The 14,843-nt window shown below is 40.8% G+C and overlaps 1 protein-coding gene across 1 annotated transcript in view; it reads right to left on the bottom strand.

Annotated features, from left to right (window-relative positions):
• Nucleotides 1-5,920, bottom strand: part of mef2aa (myocyte enhancer factor 2aa) — a 74,235-nt gene extending 68,315 nt beyond the window's left edge. Inside the window, exon 1 of the mRNA XM_044035610.1 lies at nt 5,700-5,920. The gene's annotated coding sequence lies outside the window, so the exon portion shown is untranslated. The remainder of the gene's footprint in view (nt 1-5,699) is intronic.
• Nucleotides 5,921-14,843: the final 8,923 nt, after the last annotated feature.

Genomic DNA, 14,843 nt, shown 5'->3' with positions numbered 1-14,843 from the left:
ACTGAGGCAAAGCACACTTGGTAAAGTCCCTTTTCACTCCCAGTCCATCATGTGTTGCTCTTCAACTCGTTTTTATTTGCCAATAAATACCGTCCTTTGTGTCCAGAATCAGGAACAACTTTGGTTTAACTCACACTAACGATGACGTGGCGTAAAAGTACAACTAACTTCACTTTAATGATGTCATTATTATTATGTTGTTAAGTGTTTCGTGTTTTCTTCCTGGCTCACTCCGGAGATTCGGGCCACTACTTTCCCAATTTCTGCTCTGCTCAGCCTCATCACATTAGACACGTTTGACGTCATATCGCTAAGACAACAGCAATGGAATTCGGCTTTTGACAGGACGCCTCCGTGAGCCAATGAGAGGCTGCAGCGTCCCCTCGCGTGGCCAATCACAGGAGGAGGGCGGGACCTGCTCGGACTTCTCCATATGAGTCCGTCACGTGTGCCCATGTGCAGGATCAGAGGTGTGCAGCACACTGACTGAGCTCAGTGTCCCGCAGGAGGCAGGTGGGATAGAAGAGAACAGCACAGTTATTATTGATGCTGAAACATGACATCAAGCTGCTGGAGATGCACAGTAACATCATCGTATTCACTCATCATATCTAGTCATGGGTGGATTACTGAAAGTGTGAAAGTGTGAAAGTGTGCGTGGAAAAAAAAGCCATTTGGTATTCTAGTCTTATTATTTGAAGACTGCATGTTTAGTGCAATGGTGTTTTTTTTAAAAAACCAAAACCATTAAGCTGGTTTACTGTGTCTACTGTTTTAATTCTGGTGGGTTTTTTTGTGTGAATATGAGAGTGCAAATCAAAACAAGGCAATCGGAGATGGCAGACTTCACAGGTATGCGAGCAACACACAGACGTTCCTTGCATTTCTAAACACACATGGTCACTTGGAGCACTAACTTCAGCCATTATTAATAGTGAAAAAAGATACAGACCCCAACAGACATGGATGTGAATTACACAAATATTATGAACATAATATTATCCAGGGGCACGTTGCATGTGTGAAATACTCACACAAAACAATACTTTCATTATTTTATTTAATTTCAGTAGTTTATTTTGCTTTATTTAATTTTTTTTATACTGGTGGTTAACAATATGATCTTATCACATGATTATGAATCAACTGTTGAAGACTGCTGGTCTGTTCTTAAAGGATTGGACAGTGGTTATTGTGAATCCTGTCTGGATCTGTGTGCATATGCAGACAGCCAATGAGTAGCAAACCACTGGAATAACAACTGCTTTGGACAGGTCACATGGTGATACAGTGGCTAAAATTGTAGCCACACAGCAAGAAGGTCACCAGTTTGGATTCCAGTTCTACCATGGGCTTTTTGTTCTCCCTGTGCATGAAGGGTTCTCTCGGGGTACTCCAGTTTCCTCCCACAAAAACATGCAGAGTAGGTTAAGTGGACTCTCTAAATGAATATGAGAGGGAATGGTTGTTTGTGTCTGTGTCCACATCTACTGTACTTTACATGCATATACTGTAGAAGCATTAAAAATACTCCACTTTTATTGTTAAGTACCTCTGATGCTGTGTTGATCATTTTTACTACACTGTCACAGCTGCCAAGGAAATGAATAAGAAATGTATGTAAAGCAGTTTCAGACGGATATTTTTTTTAAGCGTAACCTTTTGTTGATTTGACATTTGACTTTTGTATCAACGCAGTAAATGATGACAGATCTTGGAAGTCTCTCTGTTTGATACAGCTTACATTTTACATTGCTGCATAAATGACTCCATGAATGAATCCATAGAAGCTCCTCTCCAAGAATCCAGAACCACATGTGATCTTCCCTGTGCTCTTATAAAGAGCGGCGTCCAGTGCACGCGCAAATCTCAAACGTGCATCAACCAAGCATCACGATATCTCTCAGAGCCCTCGTGCACATGCACAGACCGTGATGACATCATTTCTGGTGTGTACCAGCGGTTGCCAAACTGGGGATTGCTCTCCCTAAGAGAGGCGTGGAGTCATAACGGGGGGGGGCACGATGAGGTCAATGATGAATGCAAATGAGGCACTGGTTACAACAGGAACGTGCAGGTTTTTTTTTGTCATGTTTCTATCATGTTTTCTTCCTTCTCGAATTCAACTGAACATTGTACTTGTCAAGGACAATTAAAAGCACGGACAAATAAGCTCATTATGTGAAGAAAATATCAGAAAATGGATGTGTGCAATTTTTGGACGACGTGGGCTTAATCAGAAACACTGAGAGTCTCCAAATATTCACTTTAGTGATGGATAAAGCATCTAAACGATATTCCTCTGTCAAGCAACAACATCAGATAAAGAGACAGTGTTTATATTATAGTCCTCGTGGAGACCCAAACTGGTCCTGATGAGGCAGAACGCAGAAGGATGAACATGGGACTTGTGCTTAGATTATGTTTAAGGTTAGGCATTAAGGCGCCTAAGGGGGACCAGGGCTTCACACTGACTTAAAGGAAACAGAGTTTATGTTTGTGAACAGAATTACTTTTAACACAGTTTGACTTAGTGGGGATGTAGTTTATGGCCCTAAGAAGAAATGATTGGATTTTGGTGAGTGACTGTGGGAAAGTGAGTGTCCTTGATAGAGCTCTGTGAGAGCGAGGGCTTTCTGTGTTGATTTCAAAGGCAGAAATATCATTCAACTCTTTTTTAGTTGAATGGTGAACTGCACACGTAATCTCGCCAGATTCTGCACACACAGATAGTTCTGCTACTTTATATTCAACTCATGAAATTTCTTGAAATAGATCATCATGTTTATGTTACCGTGTGAAATATACCTAAGAACATCAAGTCATCTGCTGTAAGATGTACATTTGTTTTATTATGAACACCAATGAGGGCTCAAAAAGTTGATGACATTTGCTGGGGATGTAGGCAGAAATGATTAGATTAAGGTGTTGACTTGGACACTGGTGTAGATTCAGGATTATTAACAATAAATAAATAAATAAATGAATGCTGGATAGGAGAATGTACAGACATGGGAAACGGAGCATCCTTGGCTGAGGATTGCACTCTCCCAGTGCTTTCTCTAGTTTATTACTTGTGCCTCTACATTGCGTCTACTATGTGTGAGTCATGTAGTATGTGGACCACTGGGACTCTTCATTTCATTGTCCATTGCAATAACAATGAAGGAATGAGGGAGGATTTTAAAAAAAGCTGTTTAAACCGGGAACATGTTCAGTGGAACTGATATATGTGTTGATGTGCGTTGTGTTTTCTGTAGTATACAAAGGCAACAATAGTGTGTGTTCAACACACCACCATTTCCCTCCCTAAAGTAACATTTTGTCCAAACTGTGTCGATAACGCTGCATTAATTCCATGAACATCAGAACTCGGATCTGGGCGTGACGTCACCCCTGAGTTCACCACGTTCCAGTTGAGAAGTTGGAACAAAAACATGCAAACGTATGCCGGGATAACTGTATACCAGTAGATTAGGAGTATTATTAACGGTAAACGTAGCCGTGTTTGTATGATTGCATCTTCCAATCCCATGTCGCGGTTAATGTTCTGAGGATGAGTTCTCAGGTGCATATAGTTAACACTTAAGAGTTATTCATGATTGGCCACTTTATGCCTCATGTCAGGGAGAAATGTTTTATTCCTCTTCATTTATTGCAAAGCTGTAGTTACAGCAGATTAAGATTTTACCTATAAAATCTAAAATGACCTCGTTAATATGATGTAGTGCTTTGTATCAGTGATTTAATGGCAACATTGCCCAGGTTGAGTAGTAAAACAATGCGTGATCATTTAGGCATCCTCTCCCAATGACATCCTGTTTCATTACACCGCATGCTCTCTAATGAAGGAAAGTATTGCTGCTGCCGTGTCTAAGTCATTTGTATTAGTCTAGTATACGCTGCTCCCTTGTGTATTGTGCTATCTTTTTCACCACTTAGTCCCAGTCCCAGAGGAACAGGTTGAGTCTAGCCTTCCTCATCCCTCCTGATTGCTCAGGGCTCCAGGCCAAGTATTCACGACTGTCCTTAATGACTTTTAATGCCCATACAATACACTTTCCCGCAGTAATAACCACAATGCGGAAAACACAATGAAATCGCCACAGTAATGGCGTAATCATCGACAACAAAGTGCAATAACAGTGGAACGGTTTGAAGTTTAGTCTAGTTCACTTTGGTTTAGACTGCAGTGCTGTATTAGCCTGCACTTGGCTCAGAGCCACGCACCAGATCAGGTTAAATGAGGTCGGTCATCATGGCCACATGAGGTCATGCGGTTTCTCTCTTCCCGCCGTTCACTTGAGCCTCGGCCCTGTTTTACTGCTTTACAGCGCAAAAGGACAATAAAGGACACAGGAATTCCACCTGCTGGGCTTTTAACAAAGCAGAGAGGCAGAAATAAAGTCAAGTGATGACTTTTTCTCGTCGCAGGTTGCAGCGGACGTCACGTTCAAATGATGTGTGCAACATTCCCACTCACAAAGACACAAACAAACAGGCAGAGTAAATACTAACAACCAAAAGGCCACTGTTATTGTTCTCACCACAACAACAGTGATGCTTTATTTATTGTAACCCCACACACACACACACACACACACACACGCACAGCTACATCACATCACAGAGAGTTTATTCGTTAGTTGGGAACATTTTGAATTTTATAAGCCTGTTGTTTTTCCAATTACCAAATGTGAGTTTTGGCATGTTTTCATTGAGAATATAGCAGCACATTTTCAGTCGTACCTATCATTTTTTTTATAGTTATCATACCGTTATGCCAAATTAATTTCCTTTATTATGTGGGTGGCTCAGTTTGCATGTGCATGGCACCCAGAGGTGCTTTTACAGCAGCGATGTTGTTCCCAACACCAGCTCTAATAACGTCAGAAATGGATGTCACAGCCGTAGTCCTAGTTACGCGCATGTAAATGTCCAGTAATGGAAGTGTGCTGGTGAAAACTCTGCCTCTCTCTCGGTGCTTTAAACAGAACAATTGACATTTAATAAAATAATAAAAAATATTTAGCAAATTTAAAGTTAAACCACTGGATTTGTTGTTGGCCATGCAAATATGATTTTATGTCAGTGAAGTGATGTGACCTTTGGTATTTTTTTTTAATGCTATGATGTGACTGAAAGTTACTCTCGTACAACATGTGTATGTAATGCTCAAGACACTTGTTTTTGACTCCATATATATATATATATATATATACATGTATTTATTTATATATATATATATATATATGTATATATATATATATATATATATGTATATATATATATATATATATATATATATATATATATATATATATATATATATATATATATATATATATATATATTTATATATATTTAAAAGAGCCAGGATTCTACTATTGTCAAGTGTTAGAGTGTATATCGCACTTATTTAACACTATACAGTATATGGTCGAATGTAATGTAATTTAGAGACTTGTGTTCAGTATGGTACAAGTAATGCTCACAATACAAAAAAAAAAATAGTTTCATTTTAATAAAATTCAGGACAAGTGTGAAACAGAAATTAATTCATTCATTCATCCGTCCATCAGATCATTTCAAGTCTACGGAATCACACAAAAGATGCATGAATATGTGTAAATATTAATTGTCATCACATTTCCATAGAACTGAGTGGGTAAAGACCACGTGTGACACCTGCGTCTCACCTGTTTGTTGCTGCTGTTTTCGTCTCCTCCTCCTCACATTTACTTTCTTTGTCTCCTTGTTCCTGTTCTGTCTGCAACTCTTCCTCTTGTTCTTCTTCTTCTTCTTTCTGCTACCATTGATTTACCTCAAAGCCAGACCAGCTGGCTTTGGATGCTTCCATCCGAGCCCTCCAAGGCCCGTCCTAACACCCTGTTCCTCCTTTTGTCCCTCGGTTTCTCTGCCGGCAGAGAGGAAGGATGGGGGGCGGGGGGGCGGTGGGGGGGTTGCTGTGGTTTGAAGAGCAGAACCCCAGATGGACATCGACATGTCGGGCATGCGCTATGTGACGAAGCTTGGCTCAGGGCTTTCTGCACCAGCCACAGCTGTCAATCATAACTCCGGAAGGTGTCGAGGATTTTCTCCTACCTTTCTCCGAGGGCCACAGAGAATAAGAAAAAACAGTGAAGCGTTTTAAAGAACTGTACACTTGTGTCATAGCTGCTTTAAAGGAAATAAGCTTTTTCTAGTATGTCTAAGTCTAAGACGATGATGTATGACAGAGTAAGTTATGTATTTCAACAAGTTGCAAGGGACATGCCAAACAACGGTTTGTTCCAGCAGGGCTTTAAAGTGCGACAGCTGGCATTTCCAGCATTACACCAGACCACAAATAGACCCAGACGCTCTTTCTCTCCAATTAAAAAAGAGCCTAAAACGCTCGTCTCATGTGGCGAGCTTTATTAGGCCGCACAAGTCAAGTTTGATCTACACCAGGACGGTGTGGAGAGAAGTCCATGTTTATTTTGTAAATGAGCAAAAGCACGAAACTGATCATTGAGTCACACACACACACACACACGCACACGCGCGCGATATTCTGAGACGGCAATCTTACCAGCAATCTCTGAAATAACATTTCATTATCTGTGGCTCATTAAAGCAGCCTCTCTGAAAATCCCTCAACACCTCTTCTCCCGTCCACGTTCCAGCGCTCGCCACACACCACACATTCAGTCACGAGACAAACTCTGCCAACAAATGTCACGCTGCAGTATTATGTGTCTTGAGATAATGACATGAAATAGAAAGTTGCACGTTGCCTACAAGGAAATTTCGAGATTCTGTTCAATGTGAAACAAAGCCAGAACCACGGTTTGGATTACGGGGGAGTGAAGGGGAGAAGAATCGGACATTACTGATCCTAGTAGAGACATTTACTCGTCTATTTTTGTGTCACAGATTATAGACTTTGATTTCCCCAAATGACCTAATAAGAGGAAAATATATCAATAACGTACCAATTTCCAAACATCTGTCAACGTTAATAAGACAAATACGATTCCTGCTTTTGAATCACCTACATTTTAATATTACATTCCCTCTTAAACTTATACTGTCGTAAGTATTTAAGCTGAAAGTGAACAAACATATTCACATAAATGCACGGTTTCAAAGCACTGAAACCGACCGTCTGCAATTATTTTAAACACATTTATTGAACAAAAGTTCAAAAATTGTTGCAGTCATTTAAGCTGAAAAGAAAAAAGGAAAATATCCAAAGCACTGGAACGGACCATCTGCAATGATTCCCGTTTATTTAACAACAGTCTTGGAACACTGTCGTATCTGAGCAGCGATGTGTTAGAGAGTCAAGATCAAGGTCTAAAAATACTCCGTGTCTCACAGTCTGTGTCTCTCCTCTTATTACCCACTGTAATTAAAAGTAACCACGGTCCTGTCGACTCTAAATAGCACACAACTGCTAATGTGGAGGAACGCCACTTGAAATGAAAGCCCTCGTGATACCAGTGCAGTGAGAGGAGTGGAGCTCTGAGAACGCAGGTGTCTGCTGTGCTGCGATGGTCCACTGGATTTGTTCACTGACAGTTCTCCTCTTTTTCTCCCACTTCTCTACACTGTGCAGTGGGTTGTGTTGAGTGTCTGCGCTCCACCTGCGGCAGAGAACAACAGCGCACAAAGGTCCCTATATGAGGCGACGACGTCTCTGGAGATTATCCCCATCTCTTGGGTTTCCTAATGTATTCTTCTCTGTTTATCACACCACCGAATGCCCATCACCTGCAAGGAAACATCCATCCTGTCTTGTTTGCTTAATGGCTCTTCTTTTTCTCCCTCTACCCCCTTTACAGATATCAAGGTAATAACACTCACTCTTTAATTATCCCCAATATTCACACATGAGCCTATAGAGCTCCATTTATAAGACGTCGTTGCCATCATACTGAGCTCATTAAAAATTGATCAAGGTCAGGAATGAAAGTGTTCTTACCATTATTCATTTTGTCCCTAATTTCAAGTATGATTTAATTCATCACCGGGAATGACTCCAATAATTCATAGTGTCACACTCAGCCAAAATCATACAAACATTCTTCTTCTTCTTCTTCTTCAGAAGCCTCCATCTTGTCCTCTCCCTTGCATCCTCGCCAACTGTCCTCATGTCCTTCTCTGTGGTCCCCCTCTCTTCCTCCAGCTCCATCCTCAACATCCTTTGTCCAGTATAATCACTCCATCTCAACCTTCACTCTCTGACTTTATGACTTATTTATTTCTTATCTGCAAACATAAATGGAGCAAAAAAACTATATCTTGCGAGATGGTTTTATTTCTGTCCCCAGCTTTTGGGGAATAAAAAACCTTTATGTTCTATGAGGCATAACCCTCATTTTGTTCTTCACTCTTGGCTAATTTCACAGATTTTCTGACTTGATGATTGCATCATAAGCAAAAATCCTCTCTCTGTGAGTGTGTGTGTGTGTGTGTGTGTGTCTGACATTGCCAAAACCAGTCAGCAGGTGCCATCACTTCTCATTCCCACCACTTACAGTGTAGAGACATGTTGAGGACAAGCAGGATCAGGAGAGTCTGCCAAAGGGAGCGTGTGGGAGAGAGCTCTTCTTGGCATTTTAGCTACGACTCCACGTCAAACTAATTCCGCTGTTATTCAGGTTGTCAGGACGTATGTAGAAAGATATCTGAATCCCGTGTCACTGTTTACCCACAGGCTAGATGCAGAGACGAGTGTGTGTTCTCCACTTTGCACCCATATGTGTTTTTTAGCTCACAGGTGGCACAAAAACCCCCCTCAAACACCACAGAATGATACTGATGGCATGCCAGAAAAATAAGAATCAACTCATACCACGATAGCGTGAAAGGTTTTCTATTATATGAAAATACGTTATTATATATATATAAATTATATATATAAATCACGTTGTTATTATTACATATCTTATCATGTTATTACAGGAAACTGTGAATCAGGGGTGTTAAACTCACATGACCTGGGAGCCAATGAGTGTCTAGTCTGGTCAAGAGGGGGCAAAAGAACAGCAACTGTGCAGTGGGTGGGCAATATGAGCTCGTGTGTGTGTACCACGTGTGTGTAATTTAATGTTGCGTGTAATACATTTAATAACATAATCATTACACATGTTTTATTCTTACTATTATAAAACAAAACACAAATGATCAATGTTATTATTGAATGTGTTTCGCTCAGTGACTCTAAATTGAGGAGATTACAGTGTGGTCCACCACAGCTCTGTAGGAATCTGAACAGTGGGATTCATGTGATGTCATGTGATGAAGTGCCAGTTCACACTATGAAGCGTTTACCTCTTTATATTTCGTTATAAAAATTGAAAAGTATTTTGTGTATAATGTGAAACATGAAACCTTTCACATTATAATGTGATACTGATTCAAATATATATCATTTACATTTAAAAAAAAAGAAAGACAAACGTTTTTAAATCATTTCCACTCATTGTTGAATCATTTCCATGCCGTTGGTGCATCGCTGGTGCATGTTCATGCACAATGCTGCTCAGTTGCTTTCTAAAATACTTACACAAACATAGGTAAAGTAGCATTATGACTCACACCAGGCACAGAGCCGCTGTAGAACTCTAATCCACACAGAGATAATTTGGTATTCATGTTTAACAAATGTGCTGGAGAAAAAAGAAAAAATCCCTAAATCTTTTTGGCAAGTGCAGTCGAGAAAGCCATGCAAAGCATGTCATCCGCCATGAAAAGGTATAGCGGCGCGCCTGGGTAAAGCAACGCTTTGTCTCCTGAAATTCCAGCCTGAAAGACACTGCCATCATCAGCTCTCTTTGTTGCCGACTGTCTTTCCACTATTCCGCCGCTTTCTCAAAGGTAAATAGAGGCTTGACTCAGAGGGGCACATGCAGTTTTCCTACAACAGGTAATAAATTTGCGTGTCAGGCCTGCGCGTCGCAGATTAAACATGCTTTGTTTAGGATGATTTATGAGTGCGATGTCGTGCCGGGTGCACTCGGCTGCGAGGGACTGAGGGTTTGATGGCGGTGAGGGGGTAGCAGGTGGGGCGGTGGGTTGTCGAGTGTCAGATTTGTCTTACAGGAAGACTGATCTGTAGCTGCTCCAAGGGTGCCCACTGCAACACACACCTCCGTCATTAATCACACACAGCCTCGGAGTACAGAGTGCTTTGTCTTCTCCACTCACACCAGTGCTGCAAGCTGTCACCCAACTGGAAAAAGGCATTACTTCAGAACAACTCTCAGGAAGTAGAAGCGTCTCAAACTGCACGATATACTAACTACGTAGTGACTTTACTCACTCATTCTCCCCACACTATGGCAGCTGTTGAACGTCGCTTCTTCAGATCCTAACCTCATGTACATATGAACACCTCTATAGTTCCGTCTTTGTCTAGACGTGGCCTTCCTGCACTGTCTGCTCTGCTCCTGTGTTCTTCAGTAAAGGTTACCTGGATATACAAGATGAAGCTCATTCACTATCCGGAAGGAACAGCTGATTCAGCGAGCAGTGCGGCTAAAAGCATGTGGACTTAGAATGCAAACGCAGCTGACCGCTCATGCCCTACTTCTTCTTACTGATCTCAGACACTTCACTCCTACAACTCTGGACTTCGGTTTGCAATATAGCCACAGTAGCCCCTCAGACTCGTTTATTTAATTGTTGATTTCAAGCTATATTTGGTCATTTCTGTCAGAGACACTTTATCTTATAAAGGACAAGGACAAGGACCGTTCTGCATGGAGTGAGGATGTTCTCTTCCTCTGGTTTCCTCCCACAGTCCAAAGACATGCAGATGTTCAGTTGGTAACACCTGAATCAAACTATGACAAAGAGAAAGAGAGATTTTCCAAACTGCAGAGACGTGGAAAAAAATAATCCATGAGATGGAGACGATAAAATGGCTGAATGTATAACAACAAAAGGGTCTTAACCTCTTTTCTATTTCCCAGTTTTATATATATGAGAAAAATGAAACGGCACAAAAGGGAATAAAGAAAACCAGTTTATACACTGTGCATTTTAATGCGCTCTCTCTGCTTCTTCAGACAGTGAAATTTTCACGTCTAAATCTATATTTCCATCCCACTGAAACACGGGCTTAAATGTGTCCATCTACCCTGAGCATCCCATAAACCGTGTGTTTCTGAACGGAGCCCTCGGTGGCCAGGAAGGGAATAACGATCTGTAAAAACGGATCTCGGGTCAACAAAGTGTTCTTTCAGTGTGGAGGGGCCAGAGATGTGAAGTGTATAATTGCACGCACTGTTTTAACGTGTTATTTTTTACAGTCACTTCACCATTGCGGTTTGTTGATCCTAACGTGCCAGGCAAACAGAGTAAACATGTGCCCGAGCAAATATTTGCAACACTATATCAAACCCAGCTCCCAAATTAAAGATATCAGAGAGGCCAAATCGGGTCGTGTGTGAAATAACAGAGTTGTTAGGCCGTACACTGCTCCACACACAGATTGCCCTATCACACGGATACTCGGAGTGTTTGCACACAGAGCTTTGCCGCCTGCGGGCTTATGTATCATACTGTGTCTTATTAAGAGCTTTAACAAAATCTGGCTTTCACTCGTCCTGCTTGGTCCCCGCTCTGAGGGCAGCGTGTTGTTTGTATGCAAAAAAAAAAAACACCCTGCCACTGGTTGGGTCAGTGCATGAAGAGACATACTTCCTCCTGTAAGTGGTGTAAAAAAAAAAAAAACGAGGTACACATTTTTCATATATTTATCTTACATTTTTTCTTGTGTTTTGTTGGGAGGGGATAATTCTAATTATTTTTTAAATATAAAAAATGAGAATAGTGCATAGTCTTTTCCAAACCTTACAAAGGATCTATGTTTACATAAACACAAATCAGTTCATAAGGAAAAACATAAAACCAAAATAACTCATATTCTATTAAGAGCCACCTCCACTAATGTCCCTGTCCAGTAAAATCAAGTCATTGTCCAATATAACAAAAACAATTCTTAGTCAATCCAGTTTAATCTGGGGTAATCCAGCAATCAAAAGAAACCTACTTCGGGTTTTACAAAGTTCCACTAAAGTAACACAAGGTCAGAATCCTCCAGAACTACCAATATAGTAGAAGCAGTGGGGCATCCTGGAGTAAAGTGACATGACAACAGTGATCACATGACCATATAAAACCGTGTATCATGACGGGTGTCAATTATTCTTGTAATGGTTTGATTACGTTTACCTCGTTGTCTCGTTCAAACCTTACAAACGATCTCTGTTTGACCTCTGCCCTGCACACAGGAAGTGATTCATCTTGTGTTGAAGGGAAAAGATGGCTGCCAGCAGGTTGGAGTATGAGTTGGAGTCACAAAACGTGGTTGTTGAACATTTTTGATAGGGTATTGCTTCTTGTGCACAGCTAACCCTGCCCTGCTGCTGTATACACGCAAACGCTGCCTGTTTTCAGATTAAATAATCTTCATGAAGAACAAATAGAGGCAGAATAATTAGACTCAGATATTTTTCAGGGCGGTGTCGACAAATCAGATTTTGTATCTGTGTATTGATGACGCCCCAGTGTGACATCCTGCAGGCATGACAGAGGGGGAAAAACTGTGTTGTGATTGTAGCCACTGTAGCGAGACTACACGTTAGCTTCTCTTGCTAACCCCAAGCTGCTGCCAACTAATAGTAACATGGACCAAATTCAAACCTCCTTCCGCTTCTCTGAAATCACCGGGGTGGAAATATTTTGCATTCCCACATCCACTTTGTCAACAAGAAATCCACGGTCTATCAGCTATGTTATGAGCATGTAGCAAAGCACAGGACATCCATCCAGGCCTTTTTCCTAAAAAGCTCTGGAGGTTATGGAACCGCCATGTTGGCAGACTTCTCCGTCTTATCACGTCTCGCCGCGGTATTATTTTGTACATATTGTGACGTGATGGACGCAAGTCGCCATGTTTTAAACAGCAGTGACAGGCATTTCTTTCCACCGCCAACCAAAGCATTGTTGCCCTCTCTGTTGTGGAAACATCTGCGGGGAAGAAACCGCTGTTATGTGTCCATATTCACACACAATTTGGCGAGTTATGTATATATATATATATATATATATATATATATATATATATATATATATATATATATATATATGTATATATACATACATATATATACATATATATGTATGTATATGTACAGTTGAGGCCAAAATTATTAGCCCCCCTTGTGAAATTAGACAAAACTCTTTATTTCTCTCTGGAAATGACCATTAACAACAAGTGCTTGTATTGCATTTGTTTCCAAAATAACAAAGACAAAATGTACACTAAGTTTGATTAGAATATTTTATCGATACACTGAATTGAAACAAGAAAAGGCAAAAATGAGACATCCAAAATTATTAGCCCCCTGGCCATTAATTGTCAATAGTGTACCATTTCTGAGCCACAGCTGACAACAACCTCTTAAAGTTGTTCTTCACTAGGTTGGCACAGGTCCTCTGAGGGATTTTGGCCTATTCTTCCATTGCAAATTGTTCCAGCTGGTCCAAATTGCGTGGTTTCCGAGCATGGACATTCACCTTGAGCACCCGCTACAGATTCTGAATAGGATTGAGGTCTGGGCTCTGTGCAGGTCATTCCAGGACCTTGGTTTTGGTATCCTTAATGAACTGTTGAACCAATTTCGATGTGTGCTTCGGGTCATTGTCTTGTTGGAAGACCCAGTGACCACCTATGGATAGACTACGAGCAGATTTCTGCATATTATTCCTCAAAATTTCAACATAATTTCTTTTTTCCTGATGTCATGCACCCGAACAAGGCTCCCTGTGCCCAAGGCTGCAAAACAGCCCCACAGCATGATGCTCCCACCACCATGGGAACTGTGTTCTTTGGGTTGAAGGTTTCTCCCTTTCTTCGCCAAACATGCGCCACATCCATGTGCCCAAACAGTTCCAGTTTAGTCTTATCAGACCAAAGAACAGACTTCCAAAACTCATCTTTACCTTTCAAATGTTCACGGGCAAACTTCAGTCTTGCTTTGATGTGCCGCTCTTTGAGTAAAAGGGTTCTTCTCAGATGATGGCCGTGAAGCCCATCATGATGAAGAGCCCTCACAATGTGTTCCTTGAAACATCAACTCCAGAAGATGCCAGGTCAGCAACAATCATCTTGGCAGATGTCCGGGGGTTCTTGCTGACATCTCTGATGATTTTCCAGATTTTTTCTCTCCTGAGTTCTTGAAATCTTGTGCTTACGACCACGCCCAGGTTTGTTTCTTACTGAATTTGTCTCCTTGTACTTGGCAATGATGCAATGTACAGCGGTTCTAGACACTGTGAAACGCTTGGAAATGGCAGTATAACCTTCCCCCTTCTCCTGAGCCTCCACTATCTTCTTTCTGAGCTCAAAACTGATTTCCTTTGTCTTTGGCATGATGAATAAAAGTAATCCCTCTCAATGTGCACATGTGCCCTGTTCCTTGGATTCCTTTTATGCTGATTTAATGCTCAGGTGTTGTCAGGAAGCCAACTGACTGCACAGGTGTGGTTTGAAACCTGATTGTTTAATTAGGTTTGTTTTGAAAATAAAAATTCATATGGGGGCTAATATTTTTGACCACCCCATTTTTCACTATATTTGATATAAAGCAAGCCAAAAAAATTATTTTATATCCAAAATGTACCAAAAGCTACTAAATGGCACTGGTGAATGTTTGATTATATCAAGTTTTATCAATGCTGCAAACATTGGGAAGAAATTTAGGAAAATGTTCCATAATTCCTGGGGGGCTAATAATTTTGGCCTCAACTGTATATATATATATACATATACATACATATATATG

Source organism: Solea senegalensis, linkage group LG10 (assembly GCF_019176455.1).
Source record: "Solea senegalensis isolate Sse05_10M linkage group LG10, IFAPA_SoseM_1, whole genome shotgun sequence".
NCBI classification, from domain to species: Eukaryota; Metazoa; Chordata; class Actinopteri; order Pleuronectiformes; family Soleidae; genus Solea; species Solea senegalensis.
The sequence above is the reverse complement of the archived record's forward strand: the minus strand, read 5'-3'. Positions and strand labels throughout refer to the sequence as shown.